General features: G+C 35.5%; 1 protein-coding gene and 1 long non-coding RNA gene across 5 annotated transcripts in view; one reads left to right on the forward strand and one right to left on the reverse strand.

Annotated features, from left to right (window-relative positions):
* iqsec1b (IQ motif and Sec7 domain ArfGEF 1b) overlaps positions 1–19860 on the reverse strand; it is a 347358-nt gene that overhangs the window by 169702 nt on the left and 157796 nt on the right. The gene's annotated exons all lie outside the window — the stretch shown is intronic.
* LOC148679635 (uncharacterized) lies at positions 6573–10850 on the forward strand. The gene is made up of 2 exons (XR_015944902.1): positions 6573–7544; positions 7983–10850. It is a non-coding gene; the product is annotated as an uncharacterized LOC148679635 (long non-coding RNA).

A 19860-nucleotide genomic window follows, 5' to 3' on the forward strand; every position in this document is an offset into this window, starting at 1 on the left:
GGTATACTCAAATTCTGAAGTAATAATCGACAAACTGTAATACTACATTTTCAATGGCTGCATAATGTTTTTTTGCTACTGGTCTAATCCCGGGTGACCCTGTCAGATCGGGAGAAATGAGCCAAAAAAGTGGAGTGTTCCTTTAAACTAGCGGTTGTCTAGAAGAAGTTAATTAGATTTTTTTCAGTAATTTAAAACAAATGCCGATAAATCCCCAGCAATATTGACATACAGTACCTACAGTAGTCAGTTCTGCTGCAGTAACTGGCTCATGCTCTCTGTGGTTCTTTCTGTGACAGACCGGTTATGATGTTAATGTCATTCCTCTCTGACTTCCATCCCTTTCTTTCTGTCATCTCCGCTCCACTGGATGCCATACTCTGCACTTTCACACATCTCGGCCAGGAAGTCTTTAAAACAACTTCCAATTTGCTTCTCCTTTTGATGGAAAAGGTCAGAGCAAGCCATGGAGTTTTAACCTCCTCTAGAATTCACAACCTCCTGCTGAATTTCCCCACTGACCTTTGGGGGACAAAGCAAAGTAATGAGGTAAACATTTCAGAAAATAAAGGCACCACTTTTTTTTTGAATCAAAACATTGCCTGACAGTGAGTTAAATTATTTAGTTTTTTAATAATTTTAAATAATTTTTATTGTTTATTAAACTACATTTACATTTTTTTCATTTTGCAATCAGTTTTAATTATTTCATTTTAAAATAATTTTAAATGACTTTTTATTTTTATTCATTAAATTATTTTTGAATTATTAAATTTTTCATTCATTCATTTTCTTGTCGGCTTAGTCCCTTTATTAATCCGGTGTCGCCACGGCGGAATGAACCGCCAACTAATCCAGCAAGTTTTTACGCAGCGGATGTCCTTCCAGCCGCAACCCATCTCTGGGAAACATCCACACACACATTCACACACACACTTATCCACTGCAATTTAAACGACAATTTAGCCCACCCAATTCACCTGTACCGCATGTCTTTGGACTGTTGGGGAAGCCGGAGCACCCGGAGGAAACCCACGCGAAGGCAGGGAGAACATGCAAACTCCACACAGAAACGCCATTTTTATTTTTAAATCATTTTAAATGACTTTTATTTTTATTTATTAAATTAATTTAAAATTATTTGATTTTTAAAGTATTGTAAATTATTTTATATTAAATGATTTTTAATTATATAATTTTTAAATGATTTAAACTATATTCTATTTTAATCATTTTAAACATTTTTTTAATTATTTTTAAAAATAGATTAAATTAAATGAAAACTAAATTTAATTAAATTTTTATATGACCTTTAGGAGAGCTAACGAAAGTAATGAGGTGGAAAAAAAACCTAAATCCCATTCCCTGTCATTTTAAATGATGTTTCCATACAATATGACTTTTTCATTCTTGTTCAATCATTATTACTTCATACTATACACCTCACTCAATGACACCAATTCAGGTTTCGTAATTACTTGAGATTAGAAAAAAGAAGAATTATACACAGACATTTTAATTTTTCACTACAAATATGATGTGTGCAAATGTAGAGTTCTTGGGGAGTGAGGGAGAAGGAAAGCGAGAGGTTGAGAGGGCTGAAGTGAATGTCAGTAGTCGTGCGAGCTGTACGTGTTTGGACTCACGATAAGAAAAAGTCACCAGACGGAGAGAACAGAATTGTAATGATTAATGAGAGAAAGTGTGTCGTCTTTAAGAGGTTTGTCACATCATTTTTGGATTAAACATGACTCTACGCATTTGTACAGTAAAAGAATCGAGGATATGCATCTCACTTAATCCACATAATATCACGATTTTTCATTGTAGCTCTGACTCCATTTAAAAAAGACCATTACAGCTGCTTACTGGCATACGTTGTGGTGCTGCTTCCAAAGCACTTAGTTTCACCAATTACAACTCATTTCTGTTGCAAAATCCTTGAATATTGCTGTGTATAGCCTACTTCAAAGTCTCAGAATGGCAGAACACTTAATATTTTTTATGATATATTTTATATATACTTAATGTTTTGTTTTTCTTGTAATTAATATAATATATAATAATATAATATAATATAATTAATATCATTAATATAATATAATATAATATAATATAATATAATATAATATAATATAATATAATATAATATAATATAATATAATATAATATAATATTATAATATAATATAATATAATATAATATAATATAATATAATATAATATAATATAATATAATATAAACAAATTGGTTAGTTACCAAGGATGTAGATTTGCTCTTGACATTGGTGGGGACAAACATCCCTATAGCGCATGCATAGAACAGCACAAATTCTTTTTCATGCTTTTAAAAAACATGAATAAAGGCTTTAAACACATAATAATACGAATAACAATTAATAAAACACGTCCAATGCTGCAAAAATCAATTTACATGATTTTACTGCAATCTGGCTTCGAGGAGTTATGAATGTAGAGAAGTTTAAAGAGGCACGTGATGCAATTAAATCATTTTATCACGATTATTATTTTCATAATTATGAAATTTGTCAAAATTGAAACTGGATTTTGAGTAATTGCACAGCCTGGCTAATATTATTATGGTGGACTCCAAGCAAACTTGACTTTAAAAACTTGCCTCTTTGAAAAGTTGCTACTTATGTCCATGTCTTGTACAGTAAAGGAGGACTGGGAAAATTCTTTGTCTCAACGCTTCCCACAATCAAATGTATTTACAGTATAGTCATTATCAGCATAGGCCAAGCCTAGCACACTCTACTAATGTGTTTTGTGGGTGGGAGGACCCAAGATAAGAACGTGATTTCACCCTTTCTTTTCAGTAATCTCTGGATATTGGTGGGGACACATACCCTTCTTCAATGCCAAATCTTTGGCCTTGATCTCTACATACAGCTTAACAAAGCAACGTTTATTGACTATTATTAGTTTGAAACAATATATTGTATATGAAATAATATATTTAGAATTTGTTACGGCTGCACAATATGCCGTTTAAGCTTCGATATCGCAATGTGTGCATTCGCAATATAGCCAGATTGTAGTATCTGCAACGTTGAGTTGAATTATAGTAGATCAACAATGAAGACTGTACAGTGTTATTTAACATTTTAAATTGCATTTGATTATTCAATTACTGTGCCTGAATATCTGACTACTCTATGGCTCTCTGGAAAAGAGTAAAGCACTGATCTTATTTATGTTTGCAGTTAGTCTGATTCACTCCACTACAAAATTATCCTAATCAATCAAAATGAAAGATTGTATTTTGAAATTGATATATTGAAGCCATCTGCTGAAATTGTATTAATTTCACATTATATATTGAAGCAAAATAAAATATTGCAATGTCAGATTTTTCCAATATCATGCAGCACTAGAATTCATGACATTATAGAAAAGGTACTGGCAGTTTAACCCAGACAATATATCACTTCAACCTATAAAAAATGTACATAAAACAATGAGTCCCGTCTGGGTAAGTTTCCATGTGCATGTTCTTAATGGCTGATTTTAATGGACGAAGGACCACTCGACGTGCTGCAGATTCACCTCCGTATTTTAAACAACAGTGGTGCAAGGGATGAGATCCAGCAGCAGGTCCTGAAGTGGTCTATAGCCGATATTAAGCTTCTCTCAGTGTGGAGCTGTTTGCAGAGCTGCCTCTTACTGCCCCAAAACTCAGTCTAACATTTTAAAGACGTGCTATTTTTTATAAATAAACTGCCAAATTGACTTTACAATAAATATATTATTGCTTAAAAAACATAATAATTGGCATAATTGATGAGTATTTCTCTAATTTTGTGCATTTCCCGTCCACCATTAAACGTCCTCATCAGTTTCCTGTGCAGTACATGAGGAGAAGCGCATTTTTTACAAACTGTGATCAAAACTGACTGGAACTACCTGTTCGTTTCAACGAAAATAATGCACACTCTCCACCCAATCAGAATCAAGAATTTTAACAGACAATATAATATAATATAATATAATATAATATAATATAATATAATATAATATAATATAATATAATATAATAAAATATAATATAATATAATATAATATAATATAATATAATATAATATAATATAATATAACATAATATAATATAGTATAATATAAATCTGCCATATACTGATATACAGTATCACCAAGGCCAATATATCAGTCAATATTTGGAAATTTATGTTACCAAAAGATCATAAATAATACACTTACTACAGAAAAAAATCTAACAAAATTATTAATATAACATAATTTAGCATCAGTGCTAGACTGGTATTTCCCCAAGGCCAATATATCAATCAATATGGGAAATATATGTAAAATATGACTTTATAAAATAATATAAAATAAAACATAATAAAATTAACATAACATTAGTAGTAAACTTATGTAACAAAGGCTGATATATCGACTGATATTTAGCGATTTATTAAAAAACAAACATAAATAATAAAATTACTATGAAATACAAACAAAACATCAAAGCAGTTTGTTTGAGAGAAACATTGCTTCAGCAGAAACACATTCTTCTTTGCAATTTCACTTACTGTTTTGCATCACAAAATGCTGATGTTCTCGGGTCGAAATAAGTATTTTAAAAGTTATTTAACCAGCAAGGGCCTCCAGAAAAAAGGCAGACTGTCAAAAATGGATTCACATCAGCTGGTGTGCTTATTTATCACATATCCAGAGAGAAAAACTGAATTTTCTACCCAACCCTTCCATGAGCCTGAGGAAAGCCTGCTGTATCAGAACGCTCCAGCAACTGATAAAACCGACCTCAGCTGCATAAGCTTTCAGACTCAATTTTTTGTAGATTTCAAAGCCAAGCGAAAAGTTCTGAAGAAACTTATTAGGCAAGACTGGAGCTAGAAAATGACAATGAGATGGGATATTATCAGCCTTATCAAAACAGGCACCGTTTAGAATCATGTTTCACCACAAAGGAGAGTTAAAAGTTTCCCACCACACATTAATGACAAGGAAGAATAATTGCACGAACCAACTGATTAAACTTCTCAGTGTGTGAAGTTGGCGCGATTACCATAACTCATTATATTACCTATTTCATTTCGCACCCCTGCAGCTTTGGTGAAATTTAGATCAGTTTAGTGTCTTTGGCCTGAAGGAAATTAGCTTATTGAATACACTTTCGTACCCACACATACACAATCCAGAAAGGAAGAAGAGGATATTATGAGAAAAAGACTCCAGATCCTTTACACTTCTGTTTATTATGATGTTGTCCTGACAGCGAGTTTCAAACTTTTTGTTGCATCAACCGAGATATGCCCAAATTCACGATGGCAAGTCCCGAGGATACACGGAAATCAATTTGAGCACACAAGACTTCAAAGCACTGCTGTTCTGCTTGTCAGATCTTACAAGAGCCAAGAAAATATCAAAATAAAGCCATGATCAATACCAGCGGACTTGAGTCCACACAATGTTTGTGCGCCGTCATGCTCAAAAAAAAAAAGGTTCAGACTGCATATGGAAATGACATTCTAATGCTGCTTAAACTCATGTTGGAGCGATATTATATAACAGGTCATTTAAAGATATTGCGTAGCATAATGACTATTGAATATAATTACGTTTTAAACAGTGTTTGGTGAGTTACTAAAAAAAAGTAATTAATTACAAATTACTCTTTTAATCTTTTCCTGTTTAAAATTTTATATAAATAAATATATAAACACATAAATATAAACCCAATAAGTCTCTTTTTAAAAATTTACTGAAGTTAAAATCGGATCCAAATCCCAGTGATTTTGAGGCCCACCGCAACATCATCGCCCACCGAATTGATTGACGGGTGCATATCTCCATAATAACATGTATACACGTGTTTTTAAAACATTTTTAAAACAGCGAATGTTTGTAATAAAGAGAGTAAAATTGACATGTAACTCCTAACCGCTATAATCACCACGGCTGTGTCAGTAAATGTGCATATGTATGTGTGTTTTTGTGCGTACTGCAAACAACTTTGTGTGTGGTTGTATGTGGTTGGTTTTTTATTGGTCCAAGTTCAAAAATCATAACTAGATGATTACTACTGCATTACATTTACAAAACCACCACTCACTAAATGAATCATACAATGTGTTTTCTTAAGTACCCTTTTTCAAGCCAGTTATCACTTATTTTGTGATTATCTGCAGCCTAAATCCTTTAACAAACAAACAAACAAACAAAAAATATATGTACGTACGTTTATATGTATTGATGTAATGATATGTATTTGATCACTGCATCAAAATACATACTGTATTACAGCTTAGCGAGGTGTTTCTAATAGAGTGTCTATAGGCAGTAAATAAATTTTAAGCACATTTAGATTCTGGAAAAAGCTATTTTGACGTTGTTTTGATGTTGTAGATTTTTAACAATTTTTACTCAAAAAGAAACATTTTCTTCTAATTTTACTTATGATCCATTTTAGTAGTGACAAATTCAGCCCTCGAATTATTAAAATGCACAGTTACAGACAGGGAAGTCAACAAAATTGCCTGTTTTAAATCTTTTGCTCTATTTTTTGTTCTGCTAGCACTAAAAAAAAGGAACATAACGTGAAATTGCTCAAGACACTCACCATTTTTTCTCTCCCCCAACCAATCACTTGTGAGCGAATCACATCATAATTACGACTTCCAAACTTGTAAGGAGGACTGTAAGAAGGAAGCGTTGATTGTGTTGATTACCTTACCACAATCACTTGATGTATAGACTTAAAAAAGACTTTCTGAACTTCTTGCACATGCATGCTACTGTTTAAAAAAAGTAGGGTTTGGGGTCAGTATACTTTCATTTTATAGTTTTTTTTTTTTTGTAATAATTATTTTGTTTTGCAAGGATGCATTCAACTGACCAAATGTGACAGTATAAAGTTTATGTTTTTAAATAAATAGTTATTTTAAATTCCAATTGATTATAAAAGGATAAATTTGAGGATCCAAAATATCTTAAATTTATGATCGTTTTAAAGAGGATTAAGCAGTACAAATAATTTTAACACTGATATGATAAATGTTTCTAGAGAAATAAATCAGCATATTAGAAAGATTTCTGAAGCTTCATGATTAAGAATTACAGGAATAAATTATACTTCAACATATATTAAAATAAAATGATAATACATACCCCAAATGTCTGAAAGACAGGTTTACTAATGATGAAATTTCTGTAACCTAAAGAAAAATCTTTACCTAGAAGCTTTCCCTCAGCTCTGTGCCTCATATAATAAAATAAACCCACAGATAAATCTCCATGACGGTGATCATACAACTTAAAGTCAAGTGGAAGTAATAGTTATTCCAAAGGAAATGAAAAGTAATATTGTGAGAGCTTCAGAAAGACTTTCTCAAGGTTTGTTTTCTTTTATGAACAGATTCTAGTATGACTACTATCTGAAGCCAGAAACATTTGGTTGTTTCTGTGACACAGAGAACATTTTGTTGCAGTCTAACAAGACATTCTTAAATTCCAGGAGCATATGCATTCATAGTTGCCAGGGTATTATATTGTGCTTGCTAGGATTCCTAGACCTTTAGATTAGGGGTGCCTAAACTCGGTCCAGGAAGATCAGCGTCCAGCATGGTTTAGCTTCCTTTAATACACCTGCTGGAAGTTTCAAGCATGCCTAGAAAGAGCTTGATTAGCTGGTTTAGGTATGTCTACTCTGGGTTTGAACTAAACTCAATAGCTGAATTTCCATTGTCGGGCCAGTGTGAGCTACAGCTTTTATTGGGCTGGGCTGGTAGCCTGAGAGCTTGTAGAGTGTGCACCCCTGCTTTACATTGAAAGAATTGTGAAAAAAGCAAATATTTACATTTAATGTGGAATCTGATATTTCCATGTGATTAATTTTGACCTTAATCGATTCTAGCAACCACAATGCAATACCCTGGCAACCATGAATGCATAATTTCCTGCAATTTAGAAGTGCCTTAGGCAATTTATATGTCATTCATTCATTTTATTTTCAGCTTAGTCACTTTATTAATCAGGGGTCGCCACAGCAAAATAAATCAACAAATTATGCCCTTCCAGCTGCAACCCATCACTGGGAATCACCCATACATTCTCATTCTTACACATACACTATGGACAATTTACTGTAGCTTACCTAATTTAGGTGTAGTGCATGTCTTTGGACCCGTAGGTGAAACCGGAGCACCCAGAGCAAATCCACACCAACACATTGAGAACATGCAAACTCCACACAGAAATGCCAACTGAACCAGCCGTGGCTGAAACCTGCAACCTTTTTGCTGTGAGGCCAATTTATATGTCTTTTCACCAAATTAAACTAGATATTACAATACTTACAAAGCTCTGGGTGATTTATGAGAAAATGTATTTTTATTTATTAACTTGAGCACAACATATAATTAACTGCACAACATATAATTTCAGCATTGATATCGCAATGTGATTTTTCACAATAGTCACATCGCAGGATATGCGTTGTTGAGTTTGTATTAGAATTCATCATTTGCATATGATTTTGATGCCTGTGTTTGTATAATCATTCACATTATACATTCAGGAATAAGAAATTGCACCAATTGTAACATTATGATTAATGTTATTGAATTATTTTATTTTTATCAATCAGTTACTGTACTTGAATACTGTTAGACTCGGGAAACGATAAAAAACTGTTCAATTTCAATTGTTGTATTGGTTGCATTTATAGATTGTTATACATGAAAATACTCACACCACATGCAAATACACACTGCAAATAGCACAGACCACAACAAAAATGTTTTAGGGGACCCCAAAAGTTTATAGATTGTTTATTAGAGTTTATAGAGATGCAAATAGTCAACATTAATTCATCAATCTCTGACTAAACATGTGCAAGAAAAAACTCAGAACACATGCAAATGCATAAATGCACTGCAAATAGCAGAGACAACAATTAAAATGTGTTGGTGGACCACAAAAATTTCATAGATATATTTATTAGATTTTATGGAGATGCACTCCCACTAGGACTGTGCAATTGATACAAATCTAATCACAATCGCAATTTGAAACATTGCGATTAGTTAATCACAAGAGGCTGCAATATGAAATGTATATGTATTTAATTTTCCCCACCCAAAGCAATTGTGTGACTGCTGTCTGTGTGTGACTGTCTTGCTAGCCAATTAAGTGAGCACACTTTCGTTTTGTCCAATCAGAACTGCTCAACTGAACTACGCCCACAAAAAAAAAAAAAGAAAACAAACAGGAAAGCACAGATAAGTGGGATTATGGCATCTGCTACTTCAGAAGCATTAATAGATGAATTAATATCAAAGAAAAACAGCATTTGTAATGTGGGAATAATTTGGTTTCAAAGTCACAGACAAAACGCAAAAATCCCAAATTTCCCTAAATTGCACAGCCCTTACTCCCACTGCAGAATTATTCCTATCGATCTAACATTATATAGTCTTTCTTAATAGAGATATTAAGTCATTTGATGAAATTGTATTCATTATATATCAAACAATAAAATAAAAAATATCGCAAAGATAGATTTTTTTCAATATCGTGCAGCCTAAAGCCTATTTTATTTGAATCTGGCACTTGGCAAGGGCTAATTTTAGACTTTGGCTGTTGGTCTCCTAAAGTTAGTTTCGCATTTTGAAGTCTTACAGATCTCCACACAGACGCACATGATTGCGTTCAGTGGAAGCGAGGCAGGAGTTGGAACCTTTTTAATCAACACCTGAAAGGCAAGGGACTCCACGTGTGTGAGTGAGGAGGCTCTTTGGCTAAACAAAGGAAGAAAGACATATCAATCTGTCAATTTTTGTCTCTTCAAACCACACTTCAAAGCAAGACACACTTGCTAATGATTATACAGAGCTAACAAGTATACAGCATGGGTAGAGTTACCATCGAGAGATGTCGCCATCACCAGCTTTAACCCTTTCATGTGTGAGTTTGAAATACTCCAGCTGACCCTCCAGCGTGAGAGCATTACTTAAAATCCATTGCGCTCTAAAGTTGTCATGTCGACACGTCAAGTTTATCATGTGACCCACCAGCCCCAATGATCTATGAATATACAGTTGAAGTAAGAATTATTAGCCCCTTTCAAAAAATGTTCTTCTTTTTTAAATATTTCCCAAATTATGTTTAACAGAGCAAGGAAATTTTCACAGTATGTCTGATAATATTTTTTCTTCTGTAAAAAGTCTTATTTGTTTTATTTCGTATAGAATAAAATCAGTTTTAATTTTTTAAAAGCCATTTTAGGGACCAAATTATTAACCCCTTTAAGCTATATCTTTTCTTGATGATCTAAAGAACAAACTATCGTTATACAATAACTTGCCTGATCACCCTAACCTGCCTAGTTAACTTAATTAACCTAGTTAAGCCTTATATCACTTTAAGCTGTATTGAAGTGTTTTACTGTCCTCATGGCTAAGATAAAATAAATCAGTTATTAGAGATGAGTTATTAAAACTATTATGCTTAGAAAGTTGCTTAGAAAAAAAATATTGTCTCCGTTAAACAAAAATTGGGGAAAAAATAAACAAGTGCTCTAATAATTCAGGGGGGCTAATAATTCTGACTTCAACTGTAGCTTATTATGTTTCTTTTTGCCCTTTTCTGTAAACATTGACAAATGTTGGAATTATATTATGGGATTTCTGATGATCGAATTAATTGTTTTATGACAGGTTATGGGCACCGCCGTTGTTGCTAGAAGGGATACAGCTGGAAGTTAACAACTATAGCAAATTAACTAAATTAACTATAGCATTTACCCCTACCTCAACCCTAAGCAAAAAAAAAAAAAAAAAAAAAACATATTTGTTGTACAGTGTCACACAAATTATACTTTATTCAGGTGAGTATCCTTAGCTCCCATCTAGACTTCACTGGGCTGGAGGAGAGGCTATATATTATATATTATAATAACATATAAATCATGTAAATACTTCTCATCAACTTCCGATCGCAGCTGTATCCTTTCTAGCAACAACCACAGGAGTCATCTGAGCTGCTGCATTTAAGTCATGTTTATTCATGATTTTCTTCTGAAATACATGACGATAAGCAACTGTTTATCTGGAAAAGGAATAGAGAAAATATTCTAGTAACATAAACAGTGTGTATCTTACATGAATAAAGCACATAGTCCAGTTATATTGAAAAATAACTAAATAACTATCGCTGTCTCCATAGACATCCGGGTGTATTTTTTAAAACTTAAATGGTATGTTTTGCTTGTAGTTATGTGTATTTGAATGTCTGAAACCTAAATTAAATGTTATTTGTTTAAAGCAAGGATAAATTGTGATTTATGACAAGCGCTGTGCACCTCTTGGTGTGCCTAAGCGCTTTGTCAGATTTTAATTTTAGCAGTTGATGATGTGCGCTCTGAACATTCTAATCACACCGGTGTGATCATGTGCTTCAGGGATCAGCCAAGGCTGATCACACTGGTGTTATCGTACACATGAAATGGTTAAAGTTTATGTGAAATAATTTTTTATTTTGTTATTCCTTCGATGATCCATTAAAAAAAAATCTTTGTTTTGGTAATCTCCAATTAAATTTTACAATTTGCTTCAACATTTAGTGGTTGTTCTCTGTTGATGTTAGTTTGACATCGCCTTAAGCCAAAAAATTCGTAAGCATGCCCCTTTTACTGTTAGTTTGCTAAGGTATTGATTGGCCTAAAAAACCCACCCAATACTCAATATTCTGTTTCAATTGGAAGTACATCAACTTCCAAAAAAATAAATAAAAAATCAGTAACTTCAGTTTCTGGCAGACCTAAAGGCATCTTCATCATATAAATCAGGCAGTGGTTTAAACAAGTCCATGCAAAAAAATACAGACAAATCTACAACTAGCCTGCGGTAAAAAACAAAAAAACAAAAAAAAAAAACAAAAAAAAAAACACACAAACCTAAAATACAAATGACTTGAGTTAGCTTGACTCATTTATTGAATTACTGCTTTTCATTTTATTTAAATCAGGGTTTGGTTTTAAATCAATTTACATCTTTTTGCAAATCCAAATGTGACAACCTCTGAGAGTGTTTCTTTAAACACAATCTTCAGCCCCGCCAATTTCCATTCAATGGTGCGCAATTAAAGCACTAATTACTGTGTAATCACGTTAGATACGCCCAGAACAACAAACTGTAGCTGAGCACAGCACCAGAGGAGCGAGCCACAGGCTGGGGGCGCTGCGCCACAACTGCTGTCCCGTGGAGAGAAACACTGACAGGACGGCTTGCCACCACATCAACATACCAGCCCAGAGCCCTCAGGTCACATACAGAGACTTACGCCGACGCACGTGTTTAGCGTGAAGATGGGAAGAGTGACGTTTGACCGTTTTACAGGAGCTGTCTGATCCAAGATCACATCTGTCAGAGAAACAGCACTGCAGACCCGTGAACTCACGCCTGGCCTCTTGTATGAGGCCTTTACAAACCACAAATCACAATGAATCAAGCCGAGAGTGAGCCAGAGGCACATTGTGACACATGGGGAAAACGAAAGATGGAGAAGAGAAAGAAATCAAGACAGAGAGAGAGAGAGAGAGTGGAAGAGAGAGGGAGGCCTGACTTGTTATATAAGACGGCTGCTATTGCACAATTCTGTAGTAAATCCATGCGTACCATATTAGGATGGATTTTAATGAGGTAACAGCGACCAGGGTTTCACTGGCATGAAAATTAATTCTTCTGCAGGTCAGCTGGCGAACAGGAGCATCATAAAGGTACACTCTGTAATTACTGCTCAAAATGAAGCCGCTTTATACTTGTCTTTATGAAAACTGTCACATTTAGAAGACCAGTGCGATTTGACAAGATGAGAAACAAACATAGAGAAAGAAAGAAAGAAAGAAAGAAAGAAAGAAAGAAAGAAAGAAAGAAAGAAAGAAAGAAAGAAAGAAAGAAAGAAAGAAAGAAAGAAAGAAAGAAAGAAAGAAAGAAAGAAAGCGGTTCTCAAGTGAGTGAATATTTTCAACTTAAAAATGCTCTGACATTCTTGGCTCATCACTGCCGCTGTCCATACCAGTACACAAGTTATAATTGTTAATTATTATATTTATATTAAGAAAATATTAATTGACATTACATTACACACACACACACACACACACACACACACACACACAAACACACACACACAAGTTTATTTATAGCTGACAAGGTGTAATGTAAAAAGGACTCATTATATGGGTGGTCTACCTACCCTATCCCTACTGTTTAACCCAATCCTCAGAGCAAACCTGTGGCAAATTTTGAATGTCAAATGACCCAATTAAGAAATATTTTTATGCATTTTGAATTACGAGGACATGGTAATTAAGAATGCTTAAAGGGCTGGTCAACTACAATATCATATTTTAAACTTTAGTTGATGTGTAATGTAGCTGTCTGAACAACATCTCTGAATGTAATACAGTTAAAGTTCAAAGGAAAATGAGACTTTTAACAGAGTTAGCTTAGCAAAGCCTACAACGAACAAAGTTTTGGGGCTACAAAAAAATACATTTGGGTTAATGAAGTCAATCAGGTTACGCAAATACAACCGAGTAGCAAAGATGCGTGGCCAGAGGTGCTGTAATGTTATAGCAGAGAAAGCTAAAATGCGTCCAAATGCTGCAATTTCCACAGAGCTTGTTCTGTTTCTGTATTTGTGCTTCCAAAGGACACAACACACAGAGAGAAGTGCTTACAGTTTAATTTTAATTATGTTCCAGAGAATTATAAAAAATATATAGCTAGCATTTGACAAAGGACAGCTTCCAGAATCTCTCCTAGTTCAGTGCTGGATTCGGCTAAAAACTCCTCATTGAAGAAGCACCTACAACCATAATAGTCAAAGCTGTGGATTGTAAGCCACAACCTGTAAGTATTCTTATTTGTTAAAATTGATCTGATGATTACATGCATAGGGTAAAACGTTAATGGCATGTTGTAGCAAGGATGTAAACAAGGATGTAAACGATGAGAAATGCTGCATTGTCTCTCTATGTGGCTGCTTTCCCTGCGTTCTACATCTTAAATAACAAACTTGCAAAAGATATGTTTCATGTTACTTGCACATGCTTATTTTGAATATATATGAAAGACACTTGTCAGATTTTATTTTAGAGAGCAGGCTTAAACTGATACGGCTAACAGCTAAACTAATTGACATTAATTACAAAGCAGTGGCAAAAGCACATGCTAGTAGAGGTGTGACACTTTTCCTGGTGACGTGGAGCCGATCTGTGAATCACAGCACATAACGTTAGCTGACCAATCAGAGCCTCTTGAGGGCGGGCCTTTTGGAGGAACTATCAAATATGACAGCCTTTTTCATGCTAGCTGAATAGCAGTATATAATCAAAGTAAGATATATGAAAAAAACCCAACCAAATAATAAGCATAAGCACACATTGCTTTGCATAAGGATAAACATAAACACAACCAAGCCTTAAAAATACTCTCTAGACCACTCCTTTAAAAATCAACTAAATATAGTACAACTAGGTCATACTCATGTCACTATAAAATCTCCACATAAAAACCACATAAACAAGTACACATACACAGACACACCTGTAATTGTGTATACACTGATTAGTATTTACAATACATGATAAATAAAAAAAAGATAAATTACATGAAAAACCAGCCTGATCTGGTTATATCTATATTACGTTTTGTCAGTTTAGTGGCTAATTTGTTCGAATTAATGCAAGTTCGTTCGTACAAAAATGTACGTTTTTAAAAAAGAGGCATGGCAGGCAACCCTGCCCCTAAACCCAACCGTCATTGGGGCAAATCATACCATACTAACAAGATTGTACGAACAAGATTGTATGAATTCATATGAATTAGCCACTAAAAGTTACGAATTGCTGCGAGATAGTGTTGAAAAAACATGTTAAATATGTAAATAAAACATGTATTTTTGTCTTTGGTATTCATTTACTTATTAACATTTCACATAAAAAAAACCCATAAAAGAATCTTCTACCTAAAATTCTTAACACTCTTAATGTCCGCTTTTCCTCTAACAAAAACGTTGTTGGCGAGGTTGCCAGGGATTTCATCAGAGATGTGGTCTGCCCTCTTGCAGGCTACTTAGTTTTGAACCTCACCTCACTTTCACTTGTTTAAATCTAATCTAGGTGATGAAGACGTAAGAAGAATGTGAGTTCAAGTCCAGTGTCTCCTCCTTCTACTCTCTTCCTTCAGAAATAATACTCCTCTAAAGGGTTTAAGAAAAAACATCAGAACTGGAAATGAAGAATAATGCTTTGACGTGCGAAGTAAGATGTAAGGCGACTATTTTCTAAACTACCACAGCAGACGAGTCTTTGCAGGAACAGCGTGTGCAAACAAAACCCTGTCGACACATAAAGAGGGCCAGTCTTCTGAAGGAGGAGGTCATTAAGTAGACGGCTGGTGTCAGGGTGGGCTTTATTTGCTCACAAAGACCTGTTTTGCTTTAATCCACCATGAGCTGTGATGTGTTAAATTGCACCGGTGTCAGAAAATAACAGGCCTTCACACAATAACACACACCCTTGTCATTAAGAGTGGCTCACGCAGAACCGGCATCTCAAAGCAGGAGGGCGTTTGGTGGGGGTTCGAGTCACAGAGTTGCTTTCACTGTGTAGCGGCACGTAATTTGCCTTCTGCAGCCCTGAACGATGTGCCACTGCAATTATATTAGTCACATTGAATCAATTAAGACGACAAAACCAAGAGCCTCGTTACAAAGACATGTTTTGTCTTAATTCAGAGGTTAATTCAAATTGCATCACAGAGATGGACAGGCTTGACGACAGTGGAGCTTTCCTGACTGACCGGATGACAAGGCGCAGATGGAGATTGGGTTGAAGGGATTTTTGTGATTATGCTGTTCACCAACAAAACAATAAACAAAACAGTGGCTCAAGTCAAGCAATGTCAGGCTGATTTATGAATCTGGCCAATTAATAGTCAGACAATTGGCATTTGGGATATCATTTCTGCTTGGCTGATTAACAAACTTATTTGCATCTTCTTTGTTCATAGCTTATTTCTTTACTCTTTTGAGGAATACATGTGACCATCTCTGTGAAAACCATTTTTTATATGATTTTTTTAAAAGTCATTTTTTTGTGTGTGTGTGTGTGATTTGCTTTTTTAACATAAAATCATTCTACATAATGTAAAGAGTATTCTGTGGAACTATAACTTTCATATCTTTAATAATGACTGATTTGGGCTATGTCAAACATTTGCTTTCTTTCAGATTCTAAAAATAATCTATTTAGGAAAATCAAATTTTAAAGAGCCCATATTATACATGAAATAGGGTCATATCTTGGTTGTAAGGGTCTCCAACAACAGTCTAATATGCATGCAAAGTCAAAAAACACTTTCATGGTCTTATAATCTGCATTTATTTTTACCTAATTATCCCAGCGACTCCTGTATGAATCGTCCAGTGATTCATTTGTTCCCAAACCCCTCCTTAGCGCGAAGCTAATCTGCGCTGATTGGACCGATGACAGTCTGTCACGATTGGTCGACTGCCTTCAGTCAGAGAATGAAATGCCCAATAGCTAATCAGCAATATAAAAGTAATCACAGTTCATACGCGCTCCATAGTGTAGGCGTGGATTTTAGCTGCCACACACACACACAAACACACACACACCTCTGGACAACAACGCTCCAGCTTCCGCCCGCACCCGCCAGGTTTTAGCCTGAACCCGACCGCTCCCGCTTATATTTAGAATTTCTTGTCCCGGTGCCCGAACCGCCCCGTTTTCTGCCCGCCGCGCCCGATCCCGCTAAAGAGCGGGGGAGAACATAACCGAAAATCACCCAGCAAAACAGTCCAGAGACAGCCAGACAGAGCTCTCTCTCTCTCTCTCTCTCATACGCGCGCACTAACACATACACACAACCGCCAAGCAGACACACAGGCAGGCAAAGCTCTGTCTCATTTGCATAGCAATATCCACGATATTGCTAGACAGCCCGCTCCCGTCCCAAATTAAACCTGTTACCGACCGCTCCCGCGATTGATTCGGAAATTTATTCCCGCGCCGCAGAAATCTGGCGCGGGGACAGCCGCGGGAATGCAGACCTCTACCACGGAGCTCCGTAAACAAACAGCACGCGTCGCGTTTTTAACGTGACTTTGCACGCGATAAGAGAATATAGCCAGCGAACCTGATACAGTACACTCGGTTACAAGTAACAAATCACAACCAAATACATTTGCAAGCTAGAGTCAACGAGGCAACTTTAATCGCACGTACTTACACTTGAGAAATGGAGGAAGAAACTCATCCTGACGTCCATTAGTAAGTTAATCTTTACTGATCCTTACTTTAACAAACTCAGATGAAGTATTCTTTGTAGCCTGTAGTTTCCAGAAGTTTCCAACTGCTTGATTATAATGCTGAGGTTTCATCTCTGGGTAGAGAATCGATAATGTCCATCTGCAGTGTGACTTCAATCGACCAGCATGTTTGTGTGCGTGTGTTTGTGGGTGTGTGTGTGTGTGTGTCTGGGTTTCTGCGTCAGAGGGCGGGGCCTCAGGTTTGAAATCTCCCGAGTTTGCGCGTGCACGTGAATAACTTGGTTTCGTTCGTACGTCATGGCGAAACACCTAATGAATTGGTATCAAGGCGACTCGTTTGAAGCACTATGAGTCGACTCTTTTATAGATGAATCAACCGTTTTAAACACTGTATTCTTACAGATTTAAGCCTTAGCTGGATACTTCACTTCACTTAGAGCTGTGTTACACACTACATGGAAGGGAATTTTCAAAAACCCATAATATGGGCTCTTTAAGAAAAGCTTAAAACGACAACACATCTGACCCATAATTATCCTGACCAGATTTGGGTTGTTCCTGTATTCTAATTACATTTTTGGGGAACACAGTAATGTAACGAATTACTAGGGGTGTCACGATTTAGATTTTTAATCGAAATCGATCGAAATTTATGCTCAATTTCGATTATCGAATCAAAAAATAGAATCGTCGATGCTGCCACGCCCCCATGTCACGTCAGCTTGGCTTGCCAAGCGGGAAAAAAACAGGCTTGTTGAAGTGCTTGTTAAACTGCAGAAGCAGGAGACCCGTCGACAGAACTTAAATCCTCTCCTCTTTCAATGATGTCGCCGGTGTGTAAGCATTTTGGATTTCCAGTGAGTTATGTTGACAACGTTCTTGTTGTCGACAAAAAAAAACCACAGTTTTGCAAGCTCTGCTATGTACGTATTACGTACGGTTCGTCCGATAGACAACACCGGCATCGCGATCCTCAGCCCGTCCCCGTTGCAAATCCGCTCGCGAAAAGTACACACTCAGGCCCTGTTTACACTGTCTTTGTTTTTAAATAGCATTTTAGAATGACAACGATTTAACATCCACAGTGGCGTGTAGCATTTCTGAGCAGCCCTCCTTCCTCTATACCTCTGAAAATGCACATCACGTGTACACACAGACACAGCCATGCGCTCGAGACAGCAGGTCCAGGCAGTCAGAGGACTGCTTCAATCTTTCACTCACTTGTACTTAGTCATTTTAGCGAACACCTCAGATACTGTTGGCTGGTTCCTGTTGGTTGTGCATCTTTTTTACCGACGCCATTATAACGACACAGATCACTGCCTATTCACGAGTCCCGTAGAAAAAGTGATTGACAGGTGGTAATTATGTGTGTATCTTGCCTTTATTCATTTACTGTATGATTTGTTTAAGGGTAAAACAAAGACCATGCAGGTCAGGTAGTTTAAACGGTAGGCTACAAAATAATTAATTGGTCATTAATTAATTATTCATAATCGAAAATCAAATCGAAACGTGCCTTTAGAATCGAAAATGTAATCGAATCGAGGATTTGGAGGATCGTGACACCCTTACAAATTATATTTTAAATTTGTGTAATTTGATCACAGCTATTAAAGTCACTATAATTGCATTATTTACATTACAAATATAGATTTTAGAAGAAAAAAATGCTTCTTTTAAATATCGTTTTCTGCTGAAAAGTCAGTTAATAAACTCTGTGTACCCAGTACCAGATCCATAATGCCATTTACTTCCACATTCTTTAAATTTTAAAGGTTTGTACTGGCTCAATACCCTCAGAACTGATTCTGTTCCTTCATCAGTCAGAATAGAATAATTTTGCATAGATTATGAAAGAGACATTTCTACTTTGTCCAACGATTACTGACATGTGCAGGAACCAGCAAAATTAATTACAGCAACCTAGACCGCACAGAACCTGAAAGATACACTTTCAAATTTGAGTTTACAAAAAGTTTACTTTTTTGGAGAGGCTTTTTATAACACAGACAATATATAATTTTTTTTATCACTTTCAACAGGGTTTTTTGAAAATTCAAAGGATTTATGCAGCAGATGCTCATCCAGCCACAACCCAGCACTGGGAAACACACACACACACACACTCATACACTACAGCTAATTTTGTTTACCCAATTCACCTACAGTATACAGCATGTCTTTGGACTGTGGGGAAAATTGGAGCACCCCAAGGAAAACCCACATGAACACGGGGATTTGCACTGTATACAGTATGTAAATTATTTAAATAAAATTGATTGTGGAAGTTTTGTTACTTGTATTACAGTATCAAATCAAATATTGCCTTGATGAGCAAAAAAAAATTTTCAAAAACCTTCAGAAGAAAAAGGGTGACTACAAATAGTAGTATATGCAAATACAGTATAAAAATCCAATAAATATCATCAGTAACTTGGTTGAACATTAAACCAGAAGTGTCTAAAGTGTCAGTGAAAACCACAGAACATACTAG

Source organism: Danio rerio, chromosome 11 (assembly GCF_052040795.2).
Source record: "Danio rerio strain M-AB ecotype USA chromosome 11, GRCz13ab, whole genome shotgun sequence".
Classification (NCBI taxonomy): domain Eukaryota; kingdom Metazoa; phylum Chordata; class Actinopteri; order Cypriniformes; family Danionidae; genus Danio; species Danio rerio.